At 38.8% G+C, this 22,103-nt stretch overlaps 1 protein-coding gene across 7 annotated transcripts in view; it reads right to left on the minus strand.

Annotated features, from left to right (window-relative positions):
• LOC144027399 (uncharacterized) overlaps positions 1 to 22,103 on the minus strand; it is a 103,313-nt gene that overhangs the window by 80,270 nt on the left and 940 nt on the right. For 6 of the 7 annotated variants that reach the window (XR_013285452.1, XR_013285451.1, XR_013285450.1 and 3 more), the window contains exon 2: positions 21,930 to 22,011. The gene's annotated coding sequence lies outside the window, so the exon portion shown is untranslated. Of the gene's footprint in view, positions 1 to 19,841; positions 20,583 to 21,929; positions 22,012 to 22,103 lie in introns of those variants that run through there. The other variant, XR_013285453.1, reaches the window with a different exon arrangement.

Below are 22,103 nucleotides of genomic sequence, written 5' to 3' on the forward strand. Positions count from 1 at the left end.
TAAAAGCTTTACCTCTGAATCAGATTTCCACTAAATGTAAATAATTATCTCTTTCATATGAATATTCATAGTTGTTTTTATTTTAGAATTGTTAGACTTAAAGTTTATGCGTTGCAGGTTGAAACAAAACTGGTCAGATAAAATGAGATTTTCTCTGATCAGCCAGTGAGTGCACCTAACTAAATATTATGGCATTGAAACTATTAACGGGAAAATTTAGATAACCACACACGCACGCACGCACACACCAATGTCTGTGAAGTCAATTCAGTAGTTGTGTCAATATGAAGCCATAAAATATCAAATGTAAAACATAGGAAAATTAAATACTTACCCTTGAATCGCTACAAAGAAATGGTGAACGCACGTTCGAAGAACTTCTCTCTGGAAGCTTCATGAAAGTTCGTTCACAGAATTCACACACAAACTTTGATTGTTTGACCAGAAACATATTGAAATGTCTGTGTGATGATGTATTAAAATTCTTCTTAACATCTGTTATGCAAATAAGTATGTGTAAAAAAATGTGTGTAGAAAAAATAAATAAATCTGAAACTGCATTTAAGAGTGGGACAAGACTGGCAATACATATGTGGCCCAGAGTTGTAAATTGATAGCTGGGCCAGATGCGTCACACAGCAACTGGCCCACATCCTGTTTGCCAGAGTCAAGCCAGTGCCACCTTTGCTGCTCCTGGGCCATGTTCGGCCCACATGCCTTATGCCAGTGTCGACTGAATGCCACCTGTGCCGGACTTATGCCGGATGTGGGCACATATTTTTGATGACTGGGCTGAAATGCACAAACTAGAAACTCTAACGTGTACAGTTTATTTGGTGGAAATGCCAGGTGTTTCGAGTACATTCAAATAATTTACAAGTTTTGCAAATACAGTGTTCCCTCGTTTTCCGCTGGGGTTAGGTACCAAAAAATACCCGCAATAAATGAAATCCGCAAAGTAGTTAGCTTTATGTTTTATATTTATTATAAATGTTTAAAGACTCTAACACCCCCCACCCACCAACCTGTCCCCAAAATACTTCCCCTCCCCCTCTCCTAGTCAATTTCTCAGCTGAAGGGAAAAAAAAACAAGAAGGGCAAACATAGATTCAACGTTAATTAAACATTGACCTTTCAAACGTTTTAATTCAACCAAAATACAACGTTGATTCAATGTTATCTTTTAAACACAAACTTCAATGTTAACATAATGCTGTTGAATCAATGTTGATTGACCAATCAATCTTCAACCGTAACCAAAAATCATCCATTTTAACCCTAATTCAACGTTGAATAAACATCTTTTGCTATCTGGGTAGCTATCTTAGCTAAGCTACACTATGTGTTCCTGGATGTTTTTATAGGCCTATCACTTTTTTTTTTTTTTTAATTGATTGTAGCACCAAACAGCTAGCTAGTTCTACAGAAATAGTGTTGCAGCTCTTAGCAAATGGTCTTATGCAGCCAAATGACAATTCATCATGTTAGCCTGCCTTTTCTCTTCATTGAAAACTGGGAACAAAAAAAACTTTTGATTTTGGAGGTAGCGCCCGACGCCGGCCATAAGGTACACGTTAGAAGCAATTTTCACAAGAAGGATCATATATTTTTGAAAATATTTATACACTAATGATCATGTTTAGGACTCGTACAGATTCATTGATAGTAAATTCTATTTACTTATGTTAATCAACACTTCACAGGCAAAACAATTTATAATTTGCATTTGTTTGCCTGTAAATCCTATTAGGTTTTGATGTGTGCGAGCCAGAAATGAGCTCAACGCACAAAAGCCCACATGTTCTAATGACTCTTAATCCATCGGAGCCAATAGCCACCAAGGTGTTTAGGAGCGTTAGCATCTTCTGTCAGAAAAACACAACGCCACTTATCTTGACCACGATGCTGCTGTTATTTTGTATTTTTTTTCGTGATATGAAAATAAACTGTACAAAAAAAAAAAAAAAAAAAAAAAAAGGAGAATCCGGCAGGATTCCATCACACCAGGAAGCGCGGGCTGCTGCATTTTGATAGGCGGCTTGCCGAGGAGGCAGAGTGACAGAGTGTGGCGCTCGCACACTGCGCTGACACTTTCGCCCTGCTCGAGATGCTGCGGGATCAGTGACACAGCGGGACTCTTTGTGTCCGCGTACAAAACAAGCACTTAGCAGCCGAGGTGACTGCAATTTTTTATGCATTTTCACAAACGGCCTCTTCCGCCTGTCACAATGCGCTTGCCTCGTCGCTAATATTTTGGTCCCCGCCACACTTTGTTGTGTTTGCCCAGAGCTGATGGCAAATTGGAGGGAGATGCGGAGAAACACAGAAGCTGAAGCAACAAACACAGATTTGGTGTCTGTTGGGAAGCCAGACGGCCTCATCTCTTGAAAGGGAATGGAAAGCTTGTATGGGAGGATTGATCAAACTGAAAAGTAGAAGAGAAAGAAATAAAAGGGGAAACTGGGAGCTTGGGAAGGATTAAATGGTGACATTCTGCCGCTGTCAGTGCCTAAAATACACAATGTGTCCCGCTTTGTTTCTCCTTTGGCAGTTTGCTGTTGGGAGGTTTTGTCCATAAGTCACCCGGCTTCCGCGCAGTAGCTGTGTGGTACTTTCCAGGGCATCTGTTGAGATGCCGCTGAATGGCCAAGTGAGCCGGGCGATTCCACCGGCTCGAGACAACGATGAAAAGCTACAGAGCGTTTGAAATGCACATTTTCTGCGATGGTCCTGTGGCTGCTGGCCCATTCGTTGGCCAGACTGTTGATCAGACTCGAGCGTCCTAATCTTCTTTGCCTATTTGCTCAGCGCAGCTTCTCTCCTTTGTGCAACATATTACAGGATGTATGGAGAATGGGATGTAATCCACGACCTGTTCTGCATTGAATAATTACGTGTCTTTTACATCATATGCAAATTTCAACTCAAACCAACAGTTTCCAATATGAAAAATATTGACATAAAAATCCGAGTGACATAAAATGTGTTGGAATCATCGCTCATCGTTGTGGTCACTGACGTGCTGTTTAGGAAGATTGGCAAGGTTGCCCATGGGTGGAGTTTTATTTCTTTTGGTATTTTTCTGGACTTGTGCAGATGGAATATGGCATTTTGTGTTGTTGTACGCCATTGTGGCACGGAATGCAGCCGATTCCGAGCCAATCGAAGCGGCTCCCCTCATTCCCATTAAAATCAGGGTGGATGAAGCGCACACTGTTTGATTTCAAATATTCATAAATGACTTAGTTATCAAACTTTGAAGAGTGAGCCAAATTTTGGCTAAAATACCACAAGAGGGGTACGTTTTTAGTACCGCACAAGGGCTAGCAAGGTTCTAGTATTTCCAGAACTCCACTACCAGAATTATCACCCACAACTCTATTAAACTCTCTGATGCTGCTTCCCTCGCATTAAAACCCTCAAAGCACTATAATACCATCTGTTCACCAAAACATACATTCAGTAACATGGACACACACGGACATATATATAAGCCCTCTTCCACTTTGTCAGCATGGACTTCTCAGACATTTTTTTTTGAAGTTCTGCTAGTTGTAAGAACTACTCAACAAATTTGGGAGCAGAAGTTTTCTCACAAATTGCCTCTAAAGCTTCAAGGCAGCCAGTCACACATTGTGCTCTCAGTTTGCCTTGTCGCGAAAGTCTGTTGTGTGTGTGGCTGCGGTTTTGATGTTTGATGGTCCAATTACAGCAAATAGCCAAGATAGCTGTTTGTCCAGTGTGTTCCTTCACTAAATCCTATGATAAAATACTGACACACAATTGTGAAGAAGTTGCATCCATTTGCATTCATTCGTTCTTAACCCAACGGCAGACAAGAGGTTGAAAAGATCAGAGAATGAGCCGCATAAATCTGCAACTGAGAGACAGAAGGTGCTTTCATGTGCTGTTTTTGAGTCTGATGGATGGATAAAGTGGGGACTTACAAGTAATGGCTTTGAAAAGTACACAGATTCTTTCATTTGTCATCTACTGAACTCCAGAACCCTTCGTCAAGCTAAACTCTCAGCGCGTCATCAAGGAATTTAAAGCCTAGCCTGGGCTAATTACTGGTTAATTACATCTTTAGACAAAGGTCATAGTCCTAGACCGAGCTTATGGACAGCAAACACTAGCCTTAATACTTTAGCTACTTTGCGTCCGTTTATCCCAGACATTGTGGAGAGTGCGTACAGGGTCAGGAAGTGAAATGATATCCGCCTGTCACATTGTAAAATATCTTTTGAACTTTTAAAAAGTCACTAACACCCTCACGAACTGTTCCCAAATCAAAACAAGTTGTCGGGAAATCTATTCAAGTGATGACATATATACGAGACATCTATAACATACACTGACTGTTTTGCTGAGTTGAAGAGAATTAAATGCAGTGACAAGTCACACACTGGAGAATTAAAGCCACAATTACTGGGATTACTCATTCCTAATTCTAGTGAATGATATTTATGACTAGACGCATTATTGCTTGGAATGATGATGGAAGGTCCCAGAGAGTGCATACAGACATGTGGAGGCCATACACAATATTGAGCCAAATTATGAATGGTCTGGCGGTCTTTTACAAAACCAAGTGAAGGGTGCAGCCTTTGATCTCGAGGTATGAATAAGACGGATGGCAGGGAAAGAATACATATAAAAGGTTCTTGAGCACATATGGTCCATTTAGCACTCCCCCTCTTGTTTTTATGGTCGATTTGATGGTTTTTAATCTGTCACAAAAATCAATGTGTTCACATTGGTGCCAGGTTGCTGAACGGAGCACTCCATCATGCATCCACCTCGCCTCCTGGAACGAGCCGTTGCGTTTTGCTGCTGCATGCAAGTCATCAAAAAGGCAGATAAATGCATTCACACACTGATCGGGGAGAAACGCTTGAACAAACAAGTTTATGTGAATGCGACACAAAACATACTGGCAGACTCACCGACTGATGAATCATTTGAACAATGACATGACTTTTTAGTTAGAAAATATGTTTTTGTTTAGACGGTGGAAATTGTAATTGATATCTTATTGATCATGATAAAACGACAACAAACAACTGAGCGGCTTGTTGCCAGGCAGAGTTCGTAAGGCTCAGTACTAGATGAGCGGTGCAATAAAAAGGGTGAGTTTCTAATTTAAACATGATATTATGATAATATTGACTTTGTGAAATATTAATTATGCTGCAAAATACACCTGTTTTTACCCATCATAGGTGGCGGCCATTTTGCCACTTGCTGTTGCCTGTAAATGACACAATGACTGAAAATGACATCACAGTTGCTCAGGGCTCAGGAAATAACCAATCGTGGCTTGGCTTGCAAAAGTTACATGACCAAACTCAGAAAACGGGTGAGTCGTGATTGGTCGTTACCTGAGTCCTGAGAAACCGTGATGTCATTTTAAGTCGACAAAAAGTGGCAAAATGGGATGAGAACAATTGTGCTGCTTCATTCATATTTCATAAACAATATTAAACAATATTAATCAGAATGCGATGTTTAGACTTGTGGTGGCGGCACATAAAACAAATTGTACAGAAACATTTTGGGTTGACTTCCTCTTTAGGCCTTAGAGATGGCTGTTTTTTTCCCCCTCATTTATTGATTTATTTATTTTTACAGATCTACTGCTGCCATTTAAGACTGACAGTTTTTACAAATATGTCATTTTTTGAAAATTGCAAATTTCTCATTTAATGTAAATACATAAAAAAACAAACAAACAAACACATACATCTAACAATAAATAAATAAATAAATAAATAAATACATTACAGTATACACAATGATTTTGGAATGTAGGAGGATGCCAAAGTACATACAAAAATTAAGAAAACCTCAAAAGAAAAAATGGTCTCCTTTCCATTTAAGAACAATGGTACAAAAAATTTAATTAGTAAACTCGATCAACAGCTGCCCTAACGTCATCAGTGTTTGAGTATTATCTACAAGCTCACAGTTTTGCTCCACAACATCTCAAGCAAGCCCTATTTACTGCCTCTATCTTCTAAAATGATAGTGGTAGGTCACTTTCATGCATCAACTTGAAGGTTGGCATTAACGTTTATCATAAAATTAGCAGTTTCATCTCCATCTTCAAGTTCAGTGAGTCAGAGCAGGAAAATTATAAAGAAGAGGAAATAGACTTATCTAAAGCTGAAAGTCTAGAACAACATATGCTAAACCAGACTTCTGTACAAAATGAAAAAAAAAAAAGTCTAATTCCTCTAAAAGGCCTTGATACTAAATGAGCTCATTTGGCAGAACAAGTATAGGAGATAATGTATTTTGTGTAATAATCTGTGGATTTAAGGCGAGAAAGGGAGGAGACCTGGGATAAAGCAGGCATTACATCAATGCTGTGGGATTATTAAGTCAGTGGGGCTGACAAATAGCCATCTATGAAGACATTGCGAGGGCAGTGAAATGTGGCATTTCTACTCTCGGATGCACAAGAAAAAAGGAGAAAACTATTTGTCAGCTTGGGGGGTAAGGAGCGCAAATAAAGTCTGTACATAGCAAAAGTTCAAGGCTATTTTCCCTTGTGAAGTGTTCAGAGAAAGAATATGGCTTATTAGCTTCGCTTCCACACACAAGAAGTGTTATTTGGATATGCAGTGAAGTCGAACGCAGAGTTGGCGTTTAAAGCTGCTTCGTCCCTCCATCGCGCTGAGCGATTACCCCTGTCAGGCATTCACAGGACACACACACACACATGCATGCCTCGGTGGATCAGACCATAAAACACCTGTCCCCCTCCAAAACGCCGGAGAGCTCTCAACCTGCCTCTCCGCCACACCTCGATGTGCTGTAATTCTGGAGGAAAAAAAAAAAAAAAAAAGCCCTCTTTTAAAGATGTGAGCCCATAAAAGCTTGGCGCTGACTGAGCCATTAAACGACTCCTCTGGGTGCCGGATGCATCTGCAGCCCAGAGCCAAGAAACACAGCCATGACAGTATGGCTTGTATTCTTCACAATCCAAGTCTGAGCAATGATCAATACATTTACACATGAACAGCACGGGATGGACATCCACTGTCTTTCTTCATTTACAAATAAAAATAAAAGGAAGCAACGCAATGACGTGCTGGTACTGTATCTCAAAGCCCTTTCCAAGGACTACCACGAAATGTTTCATTCCGCAGCAGACACTGACATTTATCAGTGGCTTTCCAATGCGGATGCTCATAAACAGCCGGCTCCCTAGACATCTTGGCCTAAGGGGGGGTGAATGGATGACTGGGTGGATGGGTGCAGACGTAAACAGTCATGGAGAAAGACACAGAGAATGATCAAGGCAAACAAAAAATTGGAGGAAAACAAGAGTTTCAATTTAGTGCAGATCATGTGTCCACCGTCAGTGTTTACAGTGATGAAAAGAGCAAGGGCACGGTAAACAAGATACCCGGCAATGCTCAAGAGAGCAAATCAAAAGGAAAAGCCATGTTGTTTATCAAACAGGCAGGGAAAGATTATTACATTACATAAACAATACCTGTGTTTTCCTCCAAATACTAGGAACTCTATCAGCGTTACCGTTACCTGAGCAATGTAGTATTTTGCTAAAAACAAAACAAAAAACAAACAAACAAACAAACAAACAAAAACAAACACCACAATCTTAACCACTGAACAAGGACATATTGCTACTACTACATACATGGATTTTTGCCGTTATAGTGACTTGAACCGGTGAAAAGTGGCACACAGCAATGCTCATTGAGCCACTCACTATCTTTTTATAGTCTAGTCAGAAAAATGCTACAGATAAGTATGATTATACTACATTTTGTTCCAAAAATACTATATTTGGCTATTAGGCTAATATGCTATGCTTAGCTTTGACTACATTAGTCCTGGCTAAAACACAATAGTCGGCTGAATAAATCATATCTGTGTCCATGAATACAATAGTTAACTATGAATACAAAAACATAGTATTTAGTCATATTATGCTACATTTTGGTCCAAAAACACATATGTATTTAGCAGTGAGTATACCATATTTAGTGACAAAAATGCTAATGCTAGCATATGCTATGTGCCTTTGTAAGATATGCATACACTGGGTTTTATTACAAAACCACCATATTTAGCTAGGACTGCATTATTTGGTCAAAATCCCCACTACAGTATATTTAGCCTATATGCTAGCCCGAAAACAATATACAGTAGTCAGCTATATGTTCTTAAGTCCCATCAAATGCTATAAGTAGCTTTGAATAGGCAACATTTGGTTACAAACTGCTACTATGGTTTGTGAATACATTGTGTTTTGGTACAAAATCACGATACTGTGTTTAGCTTTGAGTATGCTAAATTGTGCATATGTCTGAATACGAGTATGAGAGCTTGTGTGTATATTTGTGCCTTATGCTGGCAGCCGGGTCAGCCCAGTGATAGCTGGGATTGACCTAAGCACGCCCGTGACCCTAGTGAGGACAATCGGTTCATGAAAATGCTATTGATAGCAATGACAACAAACAACATATGTGGCTAAAAAACGCAATTCAAAGCTAGAATATAAATATATTGCATTTGTCAAAATAATGCTAGTGTTAGCTATGGATATGCCGATGTAAACACTGCGGGCTCTGTATGTGTCCAGGTATTTTCACAGATGCACACAGCTTGGCACACTGTTGCAGGCATTTTTTCCCACCATTTTAGTCTTGAACACAGCTATATTTAAGCTATATTTTGTTTCAAAAACACAATTTTACAGCTATAGCGACACTGTAGTCACAAAATGCTTTAGCCAGGTATGTTATACTGTATGTAGTCACATTTTTTATTTATTTATTTATTTTTAATCTGTAAAACAACTGTATAAATGCATCCCACTAATTACAGAGGATGTCCTAATTAAGGACTAATAGTGCTCCAGTCATGGTTCAGTTTGCGGGTCAATAGAAGGATTCAAACATCTTTCTGCCTCAGGTTAGACAATCTTAAATGCTTTTTTTTTTTTATCTAAACAAACAAGAAGGATGAATACTCTTCAGGATAGAGAAACTAGCAGAAGCATGTCATTTCTTTTTTGGAGAAATTGTCCTTTCCGAGATTAGAGGCGAGCAACATGTGCATTGTCATCAAAGTAGACCGAAGATGAATGGAATGATATCAAAGCACTCCTGTTCACGTCCTGCCCTACAATCGTTCTGCAGCTCAACAGATTCTCGCACATTTACCAGCTAAAGCAATCCCAAAAACTCTGACAGCCGAGAAGCTGATTTGAGCCTCACTTTGAAAATCAAGGCGCAGGAATGTCCATGTGCGTCACGTACTCCACCTCTTCCTTGCAAGCCTGGTGAGTTATATAGTAAGGAGTGCGTTTACACTCATTTAGACATTATTAACAGGTAGTACGCTCATGCTAAAGCTCGACTGGAGAGCGTGTATATCTGATGAGAAGGCACTCAAACGCATCACTGCTAGCAATATAGAACAGATTGCTCTTTTGAAAAAAATGACTCCAAATGACGCATTTGCATTTCATTCCTTCACGAGCCCCCATCTTCTTCTCTTCACATCCTTTCCTCAAGACGTATATTGTACACATTCTGCTCTCCATTCAAGTCACTTCCTCCATGCACAATCCCGCCCCTGAAGACTGAGCCATCATTATGTGCTCATAATGATCCCCTTGCACTTTAGATTTGCATTAAATGTCTTGGTGGGAAGAAAGGCTCGTGAGAGTGACTTCATCTGTGTGAGGTGTCAGGAGAAGACGTCTGTCCGCACGCAAAAAAACCCCAAACACTTTATCCGCCTTTTGCACACACGACTGGACCTGACCCGTCAGACATGCGGATAAACAAAGTGACGGAGCAAAGAGGCTCATATTAATCCACGGAATGACTAAACGAGGCTGGCAGTGAAGCCATTAAGATGGTGACAGCTCCTCTTTCGTGTCACAGTTTTTTTCCATACTGGGTCACATGCAGGCCTTCTATTCTATACTTTGACTCTCAGAGCCACTGCAAACTTTTTGATGAGTGTTGGGGCTCTCAAATGAAAGCGCTGTAATTTTTCTTCCCTCAATTGGGGGGCTATTTGCGACCCGCTGTGTGTTTTTGAGTGTCCGACAACATATTCAGCAAGGAATGACCCCACTTGAGTTTCTCGATGTACAAGCCATTGTCCTGCCGATTTTTTGTTTTGACTTGTGAGGAAAAATTTGAGATATATGGTGGCTGTGAACTCAACTCACTTCACAAATGTCAACTTCCTGTTGTTGTTTAGTGTCAAACTAAACCTAAAACAAACAGAATGACCAAGTAGGTACTTAAACCAACAACATGGCTTGTTGTTACAACAGTTTGATTAGTTTAAAGCTAACAAACAATGCAAAATGCCATAGAATAGTGTCAATGTCATGGGTCAATATATGTATGTACTATATACAGTCAATATAACAATACAGTGATACCTCGGCTGATGAACGCTTTAGCTCACGAACTTTTCGCCTCACGAACATTAAATTCGCGAGAATTTAGTCTCTGCTGACGAACTACTTTTCGGCGGACGAACCAAACCACGCGGTCGAACAGCACCACGGTGGCGGCCACGAGAAGCTGACGCACGCTCACGGCGTCCCAGTTCGTCACCCCCTTTCTTTTAGTGCGGACGCGGTTTGTGTTTGATAGACATTTTGAGTGTACTTTTGCTATTATGGGACCGAAAAAGACCCCACCACAGGCTAGTGTTAAGCCTAATGCTTACCAGCGAGGGACGGCGATTCGGCGGCGCGTTTGCATTGTAGTCAATGGAGTTCGCGCCACTAAAAAAAGCGAAAGTGCCATCACGTACCTCAAAAAAGGAGAAAATCGTGCCACGGCTGTTTAGTCCCAGGAAAGAGGTGAAAGTAGTTGGCGGTGCTCACTTTTTGTTGACTCGCTAAAGTGCTCCACTTCCTTGTTCACCAAGGGACACACCTCCTCCGCTCCGGTGAGCACGAAAGTGCGAATGAGCGACAACCGTTCCATAAACACTCTACGCGGTGAAACGCTCGCGAATGAAGTAAGTCTACCATTGCAACTATCCTTAAGAACTACCATCACAAACTAAAATAAAACGACTTTATTATACAGTACAATTCATTTCTTTAATTACAATACAATAGCACATTTATTATACATAAAATAAGGTATATTTTTGTGTAGTTTTAAGGCTTATTTAGTAGAAAATTATGTTTTATAGGGACCTGGGAACGGATTATTCTCATTTTAATGGTTTCTTATGGGAAATAAATGTTCGGAAGAAGAACTTTTCGGCTTACACACACTTTCTGGGAACCAATTATGTTCGTGAGCCGAGGTATCACTGTACTCAGATATGCTATTTATCCTTTGTGAAAAATTACTAATATTACTGGAGTATACTGAGTCGATTGTGAAACTTTTTTGTATACGTTTATAAAGAATTAACAAAAAAGATGTTTGAGTCAGCGCAGCAAATGGTGTGAATCACTGTCACATTTCTGAAACAACGTACCTCATTCACTTCCAGCTCAGTAAAAATAGATCTTTGACATCTATAGCTGTCACTGGCAGAGAATGCGATACTAATGAAGTAAACAGCCCTTTTAAAGATTGTCACCTTACGACAGATTGTTCCTGTTTCAGTTTAAAATCCCAACTATTTGCTTGGAGTTTTCGCAAAAGAATGTAAATAATTAATATAATAAATATAAAACATTGCTTAGCATAGCTTTACTTTCACGGTTTTAGTGCATTTAAGTAATTGAAGGTGAAGAGCATCACCTTAGTTTTCTTCTGTGCACCCCTGATGCATAACCATCGCGTGCCAAAAACAAACAAAACAAACAAACAAAAAACACCAATTTAAATAATAAAATAATAATAATAATAATAATAATAATAATAATAATAACTGAAGCAAACAACCAGCGGATTCTCTTAAAGAATAAAATAAAATAAAAAAAATCCAACCCCCACTTCCAATTAAATTTCCCTCCTTTTAATATGTGCCCCTCACTGGCTACTCTGGGTGACATGACCACATGCAGAGGGAATTTAAAGGAACAGGCACAGGATTTGGCACCTAGGTGATGCCTCCATTTTCCTTCCAGTCAATGTTCTGCTGAAAAAAAGCTACTGTATACAGTGGAACTTTGATTAGTGACTAAATAGGGGAGGGCTGGTCCATTCGAGCTGATTCACTAGTAAATTGAAGTACTTTTTTTTCATGGTCTAAAAATAACCAGCTAATAAACATTATTGTAAATATATTTCCATTTGAAGGGAAAGTTACCCCTACTACCTTGGCCACTACGTATTAGCTTTGATTGGAAAGTCGCCCCTCCCAACATGGCCACCACATAATCTATAGAGTTGTGATAACAGCGTCTGGAATCAACAGACTTTGACAGCTACAATACAAAATGACATTTTGACTGGACTTTATCTTGTGTCCATTAAATCCGGAGCCGGTTGGTTCCAGGTCCATTAAATCAAGGTTCACCTGCATTCTCAAAACTAGCCTAACTGCAACTTGAGGCCAAGGTGTTTTATTCCAGATTGATGAATCAGCATGGTGTTTCGCTGCCAAACAGATGTTGTTCGCCTCCCGTTAGCAGAGAAATGCCGACGGTCTCCTGCACAGGACATTTGGCACCCTGACGCCGCTCATTATTCATCCTGAGAGGGTTTCCAATAACAAGGGCACGGAGGGGCATTCTTTGAGGGCCGCGTCCACAGAGGGAAGCGTACAAAATACGTGCGGCCGCCGTGGGATGTGGAAGACAACAGGAAGGGTCGCCTATTTGCTGTGAATTTGCCTGCACAGCTAAAAAAGTAAGATACTGAGCCAAAGTCGTTGGAGTGACTCAAGTATTGGAAAGCTGACATTAGTTTGAGAAAGGCCTTTCTAGAGTTGCTGTTTAGTATACACTCAATGCCCATTACATTAGGTACGCATGCACAATATCGCATCCAAAGTATGTCTTTACAAATATAGGAATAATGTGTTTAAGTCAGGTTAATTTAATGTGTTTATTGTTGCAGGTGTACATAATACTAAGCATTGCTTCTAATTGATTTAATGTATTAAAGCTGACATTCTTCAGTCAAAACACACAAAAATATAAATAATTTTTATATTGAGCAACTTTTCCAACCCTTCTAGTGACTCTGTTTTTCATAAAATGATGAATAACAAATCTAGAAACGTTTTATATCATTATTGGAGACATCTGGAGACTCCAGCCAGCCAGCCAGCAAATAAATTACATTTTTGTTGTTTAATTTCAGACTTGATGAGTGGCCAGCCACTCCAGCAAACAAATATTTGTCTAGAAACAATCCAAGTAAATTTTAAATTTTTTTATTCTATTGTACTAGTGTACCTAATGAAGTGTCCATTAAGTCAAAGAAGAAAGATGTAAAAGAAAGTTCATTGAAAAAAAAACAAAAAAAAAACATGCACTCTCTCAATACTCTTTGTAGCAGGTGTTTACTCCAAAGTGGGTAAGACGACACTTTCTTTTTGCGCCATCCAAAAGCACATCATGTTAATGGCAGGAAATGGAGCCATGAGGGGAAAAAAAGGGGAAATGATCAGAAGAATAAAAGCATCGCTTCCAAAATGCTTCACTTCTCGCGGGGGGACGTCGTGTCCCTTGAGTGCTTGAACTGTACGAAAGAAAGTGCTGTTAGCAGGTAATAGTGTGAATCTAAGCAAAAAAAAAAAAAAAAAAAAAAAACCCATAACTTTTGAAAGCCTCGGACAGAATTACATGACTCTCCATAACATAGTCATATATATATATATATATATATATATATCTATATATATATATATATATATATCTCCTCAGTTCTTGTGTTGGATTCTTGTAAATTTGAGCTTTTTAGGACCATTTTGCAGCATGAGCAGATGGTGAGCATTGAAGTGCTTGTTGACAGGTAGCCTATAGCTTGTTGTCTGAGTTGGCGGTATCACACATGAAGTCAGGCGCGCGCGCACACGCATGCACACAGAAGCAGCAGCTTTGAGCTCTAATTGGTACCCAGAAGGGTTTGATGGAGAAAGAGAAAAAAAGTGAGAAAGTATGAAAGAGGAGAGGAACATCAAAAAGGCAGACCAGCTGGTCAACTCGCTACCTCCAAAAGCATTGAGGTGAAGCATACTAGGTCACGTTCATTCAGTGAAAACGAGACGCATGCGTTCAACTCGTGCAGTCTGCAAACGTGATTGCACGTTGTGACTGGTAATGTTGAATGTGATGTGAGGGTGCCAAAAATAGTGTTTTTTTTGCCTGCGTGTAATATCACAGATTTTCCACTGGGTACCAACATGGCTCTCCCAGTAGAAATAGGTGAGATTGTGTCACGTTTAATCCACAAATAGAACTTGCTAATCATCCTTGAGGCGAGTGTCCTGTAGGATCTCAAAATATTGGACGACTAGTTTTCAAAGGCGGTTTGTTTGATGCTAAAAGCCAAAAGTTCCGACCCATCTTTGTTATGTGCTGGAGGTTGGATCCCAAAGCGCAGACACAAATAAGATTTTAACTATTTATTCACATCGAGAGGCATGCAACAAACTTGACTAGACGAGAAACAAAGAGAGTTGCTCAGATGGACAGAAAGCAATAATCCGGCAAACACGAACACTTCTCAGAATGCTACAGACAGTGAATCAATCTGATTGGTTGTCACTAAGTGAAGGATTAAAGATTGACATCACATAAATCCAGACATCACCTAAAGGATTAAAGATTGACATCACACAGATCCTGACATCACATAACGTCACATAGTGTTTTTCCAGTTGAAACCAGATGATGGTTACGTCAGTACAAAACAGACACTTGACCTCACGGTCATGAACCCAAACTTAGCAGGTCACAAACTCAAACTTAACCCTGGCATGAACCCAGACATGACAATCTTTAACAAACCACACTCAAATGTGAGTGTGTAATTTCAATTTTTTTTTTTACAAACTTTTTGAACGATTTCAGTACCGACTTTTGTCTCTGTTTGCGGGTGCATTTGAATACAAAGAGATTTCGCTCCGAGCCTCAGGCATTCCTGTTTATTGTTCATGTGTAGTTGTTTACACAATTGTGAGAATATATTATATCTTGAGTGTTTTCTGCCATCTAAAATGACCATAAAAATAAATACAAGCAAGCACAACAAAAGCAATGAAATTCATCAATAATTCATCTTGTTTGAGGGTGCTATGAATTCGTAAAACTCATTATAGTCATTTCATATTCACTTTGCATTGAAGATTCTCTACACGGCAACAGTATGAGAAGGCGCATCATTATCGTTCTCATATGCGGTCGAGACGTGGCTGCAGGTTATTGACCTTCTGTCATGGCGCGCCGGCCCACAACCTCGGGCACGTTCCCTACAGCTCTTTGCTCGGTCTGAATGAGACCGCCGTCTTCATGACCTCATTATGAGCGACAAGGGGGTGAGTTTATGTTTGTTTTGTGACCACATGGCCCCATCAGTGGACTAACAACCCCCGTAGTCCCTGCAGCCGACACATACTGTACAGACATTCAGGAATATGAGCTCATGTGATGACTGCGGAGATCTCCCCTAGCAGATGTGACACTGCCCCTGGTGGCCAGTGGGACACATGATGCTTACGAGCCACGGGAATTATAAACAAATGATGCAGATACGCTAATGCCCTGCTAGTAATGTAATATAGGCGTTAACTGTCTGCTCATGTGTCATTGGTGACTGTGAAGCCAAGCCAGGAACATGTCATCGACGTGGCCTTAAGCGCGAGTGTGTAAATGGATTAATTAGCAGGCAAATTGGGTTTATTAAGGTGCTGGGAGCTTGTATACAAAAGCTGTCGGGTGAGTCATCTGATTTCATTTCACCCTAACAGCTCACAGTTTCATTGTTTCAAACTGAAACACGCTGCCTTTATGTGGATGCGCCACACAATTACGACAAAGTATGGTGAGCTTGTGAGTTTCATTTCAAACGAGTTCTGATGTGACGGAAGCGCAACAAAGGGTGCGATCAACAAGGGGTAATGCTGCAGGTTGAAAAATTACCGGAATTTTCAAAAGGTGCAAAGTAGTATTTAAACAAATATATGGGAATTTACAGAAATAAACTTGGAATTTACAAAAATTCCAGGGCACTATACATTTTTTTTTCAGCACTCATGTTGTTTTGTTCCATTCATGAAAAAAAGCACAAGACTACATCATATTTGAATATTTCAAATATTTCTTGGCTAGATATTGTTTGATTACCATTGAAAATGTCCAGCATAATATTTTCATAAGTTTCCAAGTTTAAAAAGTTTTGTTTTTCATAAAATCTAATTATTATTTATTCCTATTCAAAGTGTTTATTGATATTTGAAATATTTGTTAGTTACATGACATGTATTTAACTTTTAATATATTTTTAAATTCCTTTTATTTCCCATTTAAGGTGTTCAAAATATATTTTTTTCAATCTGCAATAAATGCACTTTACAAACTGTTAGAATTACTCAACCGATACTCAACTATTGAGTAGTCACAGATAGAGGTGGGAATCTTGGGGCACCTCACGATTCGATTGCGATTACGATTCAGAGGCTACGATTCGATTATAAAACGATTATTGATTTCCCCCCCAGGCAGCAGGAAAAAAAACAATGTATTTTTGTGCTTTTAATGTTTCGTACATTAGTTAAAAAAATAGTACAAAAGTCCTCTCAGGCCTACATAAACTACTATTTCAGTATCAAGTTAACAGTTCAAAACAGTAAATAAAATACTCAAGTCCTCATTCTGTAACAACAGCTTTTAAGTATATTCAGTCTTCAACAGAATAAAACATAGCATTGAGCAAAAATATATTATTTTTATCCACTCAAAAGTGCACTGAGATATAAATGAAAGACAATGTGAACTACTACTTCAATACAAATGCCTAAAAAAAAAAAAAGTGCTTTCCTGCTTTTTAAGTTGTGTAAAGATGAACATGTAAACATTAAAGTTTCTCAGAGGTACAAAAAAAACAAAAAACCTCAAGTGCTTTTCTGCTTTTTAACTTGTGTAAACATGAACGTGTAAACATTAATGGGATCGTTCGGCTTTTTTAACATGAATCTCAATTTGATCCTCACCTCCCGTGTGTGCGATCAGCGCTGACTTCGGCGTTGGACGAGAGGAAAATAGTCCAGCAAGCTGGCTGGGGTCTCGGAAATAAAGCGTTTTTCTTCTAAAAAAAAACCTATTTGTTTTCAAAAGCGTGATACATTTCCACCACAATACTCTTTTCTGAATAAAGTCAGACGCCATTACCGCCAGCCACTACTTTTCTGTTCGTTCGTTCGTATCACTGCGCGGCGCCCTGTAGAACGCTAACCGACGCACTGCAGCCAGCTAGCTGATACTTCCGCCTCAAGTTGTTTGGCTTTTCGGAGCAGGTCTGATCTCACGAAGAGGTGGGTTGGTCAGCTCAGCCATGCTTGTTGTTGTTTTGAATCTCGAGGCGTGAGTTGTGGATGTGTACTCTCGGTCCGTCCCAAAAAGCGTCCCGAAGACCGCGCGCGCTACTGCGTTTCAGTTCCGCGTACTTTTCGCTCGTTTCGCTTCCCTTGGCATATTTATATAATCGGAATTTGGACGTTTGTGAATCGTTCTCGATTGTTCCACGGCCGAATCGTGAATAATCTAAGAATCGGAAATTTTGCACACCTCTAGTCACAGATACGATACTAAATATTGATACCACTGCTACATCAAATTACCCCCCCCCCCCAAAAAAAAAAGACATAATTTTAAATAAAGACCTATATATTCGAATATAGTATTATTTCCTAAAAAATAAGTGAAATGAATAGCAATTTTATATTTCCCTAATTTCTAGATACTGATCGTAAAAGGGTGGCCAAAACTGGTATTGCCACCGTTATGAGTACCAATACCTTAAAATAAGTATCGGTACTCGCCCATCCACAGATAGAATCTTGTGTGATGTTTAATTCTTGATAATTCTATAGAAAGGTTGCATCTTTGAAAATTCCCATAAATCAGAAGATATATTAAAAAAAAAGGTCCTTCTTAATTTCAATGTAAAGTGTCTCATTTTGAAGATTTCAACTGTGTTTTTTGTGTAACAAAATGTTTGTTTAAAAAAAAAAATCTTATGGTCCTATGGAAAGTGTCTAAATTTGAATACTGTACAGTATGTTCATAATCCAATTCAATAGTAATTTAAAAAATAAATAAATGACAAAATTGGTGCTCAAGACGCTCTTTGGCAATATAATAAAAAAAAAAAAAGGTTTGTTTTTGCATATGAAAGCCAGTCTTTAAATAAATGAAATACCCTGGCACTCCTGGTCACATGATCCACATGCTCTGACATCATGTCCTACTGGACATGGTAGTGCTTGGTCGGGTCTGCAACTGCCATTGGTAGTTATTATTTAATGTAAGTTGCCTGACAGTACACAAAAGTACCAAAAATACAAGTTTTTGCTCAAGAAAATTCTAGCAAAACTCACGTAATTTCATCTTGTTTCATCATTTTCGGTGAAGAATTCCACCAGTTCAAGATTGAAGACGGTTTATTGTCATTTCAGCCGTATACAAGAACAAACCACATTAAAATGAAACTCAATCACAACTTATATATTGAAGCATGTTTCTTTAAGGTGTTTTTTAACTCTCGTTTCATGCTTCCCCTTTTAATTTGAGCACCTGTCGCTCCGAAGATCTCTCCTGCTATTTAGCGTGTCTCCTCAGTGAACATTCATCATTGTTTCTCATCTCCTCTCTTTGACAGTCTTTTCATGAACAGCACTTTATAGAGCCACATGATCCCTCTCGTTGAATTCTGCTGCTCTGCGGTCGGTATGATTGCCTTTTGGCAGCCTGTCGTGCACGCTGACACGCGGGGTTGTGTTGTATGACGGTGCCGAGGCGCTGATGGCTTGTGGTTATTAGGAATATGGAAGTACTGATCAGAGATGATGAGGAATTATATCGCGGCTTCAGCTCCAGGAATTTCACATTTACTCCTCACATTGGTTTATACAGCCATGTTTTTAAATACTGAGACACTGCGCAGTCACTTGACAGTCTATGATAAAATATTCCGTTTACACCATGCGCAAGTGATGGTTTTGATCACAGTTTTTCTTCAAGCCAAAATTGGACATTTGATCTGTTCACAGGACCCAAACTTACTACTAAGAAGGGAACGTCTTCTTGCACATTCGACATGACAAGCAAAAAAAAAAAATATATAATAAATGAAAACTGTAATGAATTTGTCAAATTAAAATTTAATGAGAAAAGGGGAATTTTCTAAAAAAAAAAAATACACACAAGACAAGTGACAGATTTGTTGACCATAGCAGTATGTACTGTATATCTGATATTGAGTATTGATACTGTATTTTAATGATATGCTATAGGCCTACTGCTACTGTATATCAGAACTTTGTTCCACCAAAGTAGGGGGATGTGGCCCAATTGACACACCCCTAAAAGTCTTTATAATTGCCTGTTAACAGTTTAAACAACCGTATGCCGCCATCTCTAATCACAAAACACTTTGATAGATTTCAAATGCTTACAAACACTTTAACAAGTAATTAGTTTACAGCTCAGCACAAAATAACCACCTGATCCACTCAGAGATAATTCAATTCTTTTTTTTTTTTTTTTTTTTTTTTTTTTTTTTTTTTTTTTTTTTTTTTTTTTTTTTTTTCTTTTTTTGAAGAGCTCAGAATTGTTCATTCGGTAGTCTTACCGATTCAACGTCTTGTCATCATTGCTCTTTTCCTTTTTTTTTTTTTTTTTTTTTGTGTGTGTGTATGTGTGCGTGCGTTTGCGTGCGTGCGTTTGCGTGCGTGCGTGCGTTTGCGTGTGTGCGTTTGCGTGCGTTTGCGTGCGTGCGTGCAAATACGTATAAATTTATACTCATTCATTCACCTAAAACCTTATAAATATCCCATTACCCTTCGCCTTAACCAGGTACTTCAGAATCTTGCCAGAGTCGTGAGATTTAAATGGTCAGGAGACCAGAGAAAAGGTCAGAAAAAAAAGAAATAAAGAGAAAAGAAAGGTAAATCAAGGTGACATCCAGCACCGACCAAACACTTCCTGAGAGATAATTCAATTCAATTTAAATCAAAATAACTTTATTTATCCCCTAGGGGCAATTAAAAAAAACAGCAACAACTGAGTCGCATTACATTTAAAAAGAATAAAAAGTATAAATACATATAATGCAATATCAAAAAATACAATATAAATACACAGGATAAATAAGTTGAGTAAGTTAAAGTGCCAACATGTGCCAATATGTATATGTATGTACAGTATATATTAAAACTCATTTGCTCCCAATAACGTGTAAATACGTTTTTTTGTTTTTGTTTTATGTGTCCCAAAGACGTATTTATACATTTTTTGTTGTTGTTCTTTTTTTGTACTAGAGCATATAGAGAAGGCTTTGATGCAGCCTCTCAACTGCAAAGAACGGTTGCAGAAATGGTAGTTATTACACAAACGGCCAGCAGGTGGCAGCAGAGCAAAGGAGATCAACCAGGGCCATCTAGGAAACAGATAGAAACATACTTTTTTTCCTGATGAAAGAAGAGACTTTAATCTTTCTTTTTATAGGTTCCATGCTTTTATAGCAATTGAACACAATATTCTGTGGGCCTTGCAAAATCTGTCAAAATTCAGTAAAACAGCCGGGAGCGAACGGGATTGCTTCAGTGAAAATGGCTGGGAGTGAAAGAGTTAGGAGGATCTGTAGGTGTGTTAAAAAGTATTAGCTACAGGTGGTTGTAGATAGGTTCAGCAACGTTATGGACTGTGACGCTTTTGATGCCTTGTTTAGACCTAGTTTAGCAAAAGCATTGAGAGCCAATATAGACTTGGGCGCAGCATTTTTATCTCTCCACTCTCGACGTCGATTGCAAATCCATCTTTGGGTGAACGAGAGTGTTTGGGCGGAACCTTCGCCTACACACACGGCAAATGTGGTTGAGTGGAAGTTATTTAACCTATATTTTACTTAATCAAGCGCAAAATTGCCAACAAAAAAAGTCATACGTACTGTAGGCAGTATTTAGCCACAAAAATAAAACAATATTTATTTATTTATTTCTACTTTTTTTAAAATGTCAGTCACAAATGCGGAACTACACACAACAGCTTTCAGCTTTCTGCTGACAACTAGTCTGATGGGTCTTTTTGGCGTGTTTTAGGGTATTAATATGATGAAAGTTTGTGACCCCTGTAATTTCCCCAAAAGGGGACAACAGCCTGAGTTGATGGGAGTTTTCCGACGCCAGCTACTTGAATTATTACTCCACCACTGGCGTATGAAACGATCTCAAATGATGCACTAGATGTGAAGTCACTTGTGTTTCTTGCTGTGATGCATTACCATTTCCATAACACACGATAAATCACAAAAAATGTCCAACCATTCATCCATGAACAAATGTGTGGACTGAACTAATTCAATTAATAATTCCACATAAGCATGTAAGCAATGTATTATGCATGTTACAAACGGAATAAATGAGGTTATATTAGAAACTAATGTGCTCTTGTGAAAGATTTAATAGAAATATGACAATAATGTTTGAAAAATAGCACAACTGCAATTATGATAACATCCTAAAAGATCATCACACAAAAAACATGTTATAGTGAGTGAACTGTGATATACTTTTAACTTGTTTATTACCAGAATGACACCAAAATTATTTGTCTTGTTTTCCGTGCAAATACTGTCTACCTATTAATCAATACCATAATAGCTTGCTCAATGCTCTTTCAATCAATTTCCAGTTTGATAATGAAGGCACATTAATAATTACATTGAATTGTGCGTTTCAGGAGTAAATGAGACAGTGGAAGGTTTCCACATGTGAAAGTGACTCACCTGACCACTGGGTGGGGTTGTTAGTCCAGCTATCATCCTCCAGGTGAAAAGCCAATCATGGATGATATTTTGGAAGTGATTTCTAAAAACAAATGGGAACATTTATAAAGGGGAAAAATGTTGTACAAAATAAAAAGGTAAACGGCTATTTTAAGGCAATCCCAGTTCTGTTTG

This window comes from Festucalex cinctus, chromosome 10 (assembly GCF_051991245.1).
Source record: "Festucalex cinctus isolate MCC-2025b chromosome 10, RoL_Fcin_1.0, whole genome shotgun sequence".
Classification (NCBI taxonomy): domain Eukaryota; kingdom Metazoa; phylum Chordata; class Actinopteri; order Syngnathiformes; family Syngnathidae; genus Festucalex; species Festucalex cinctus.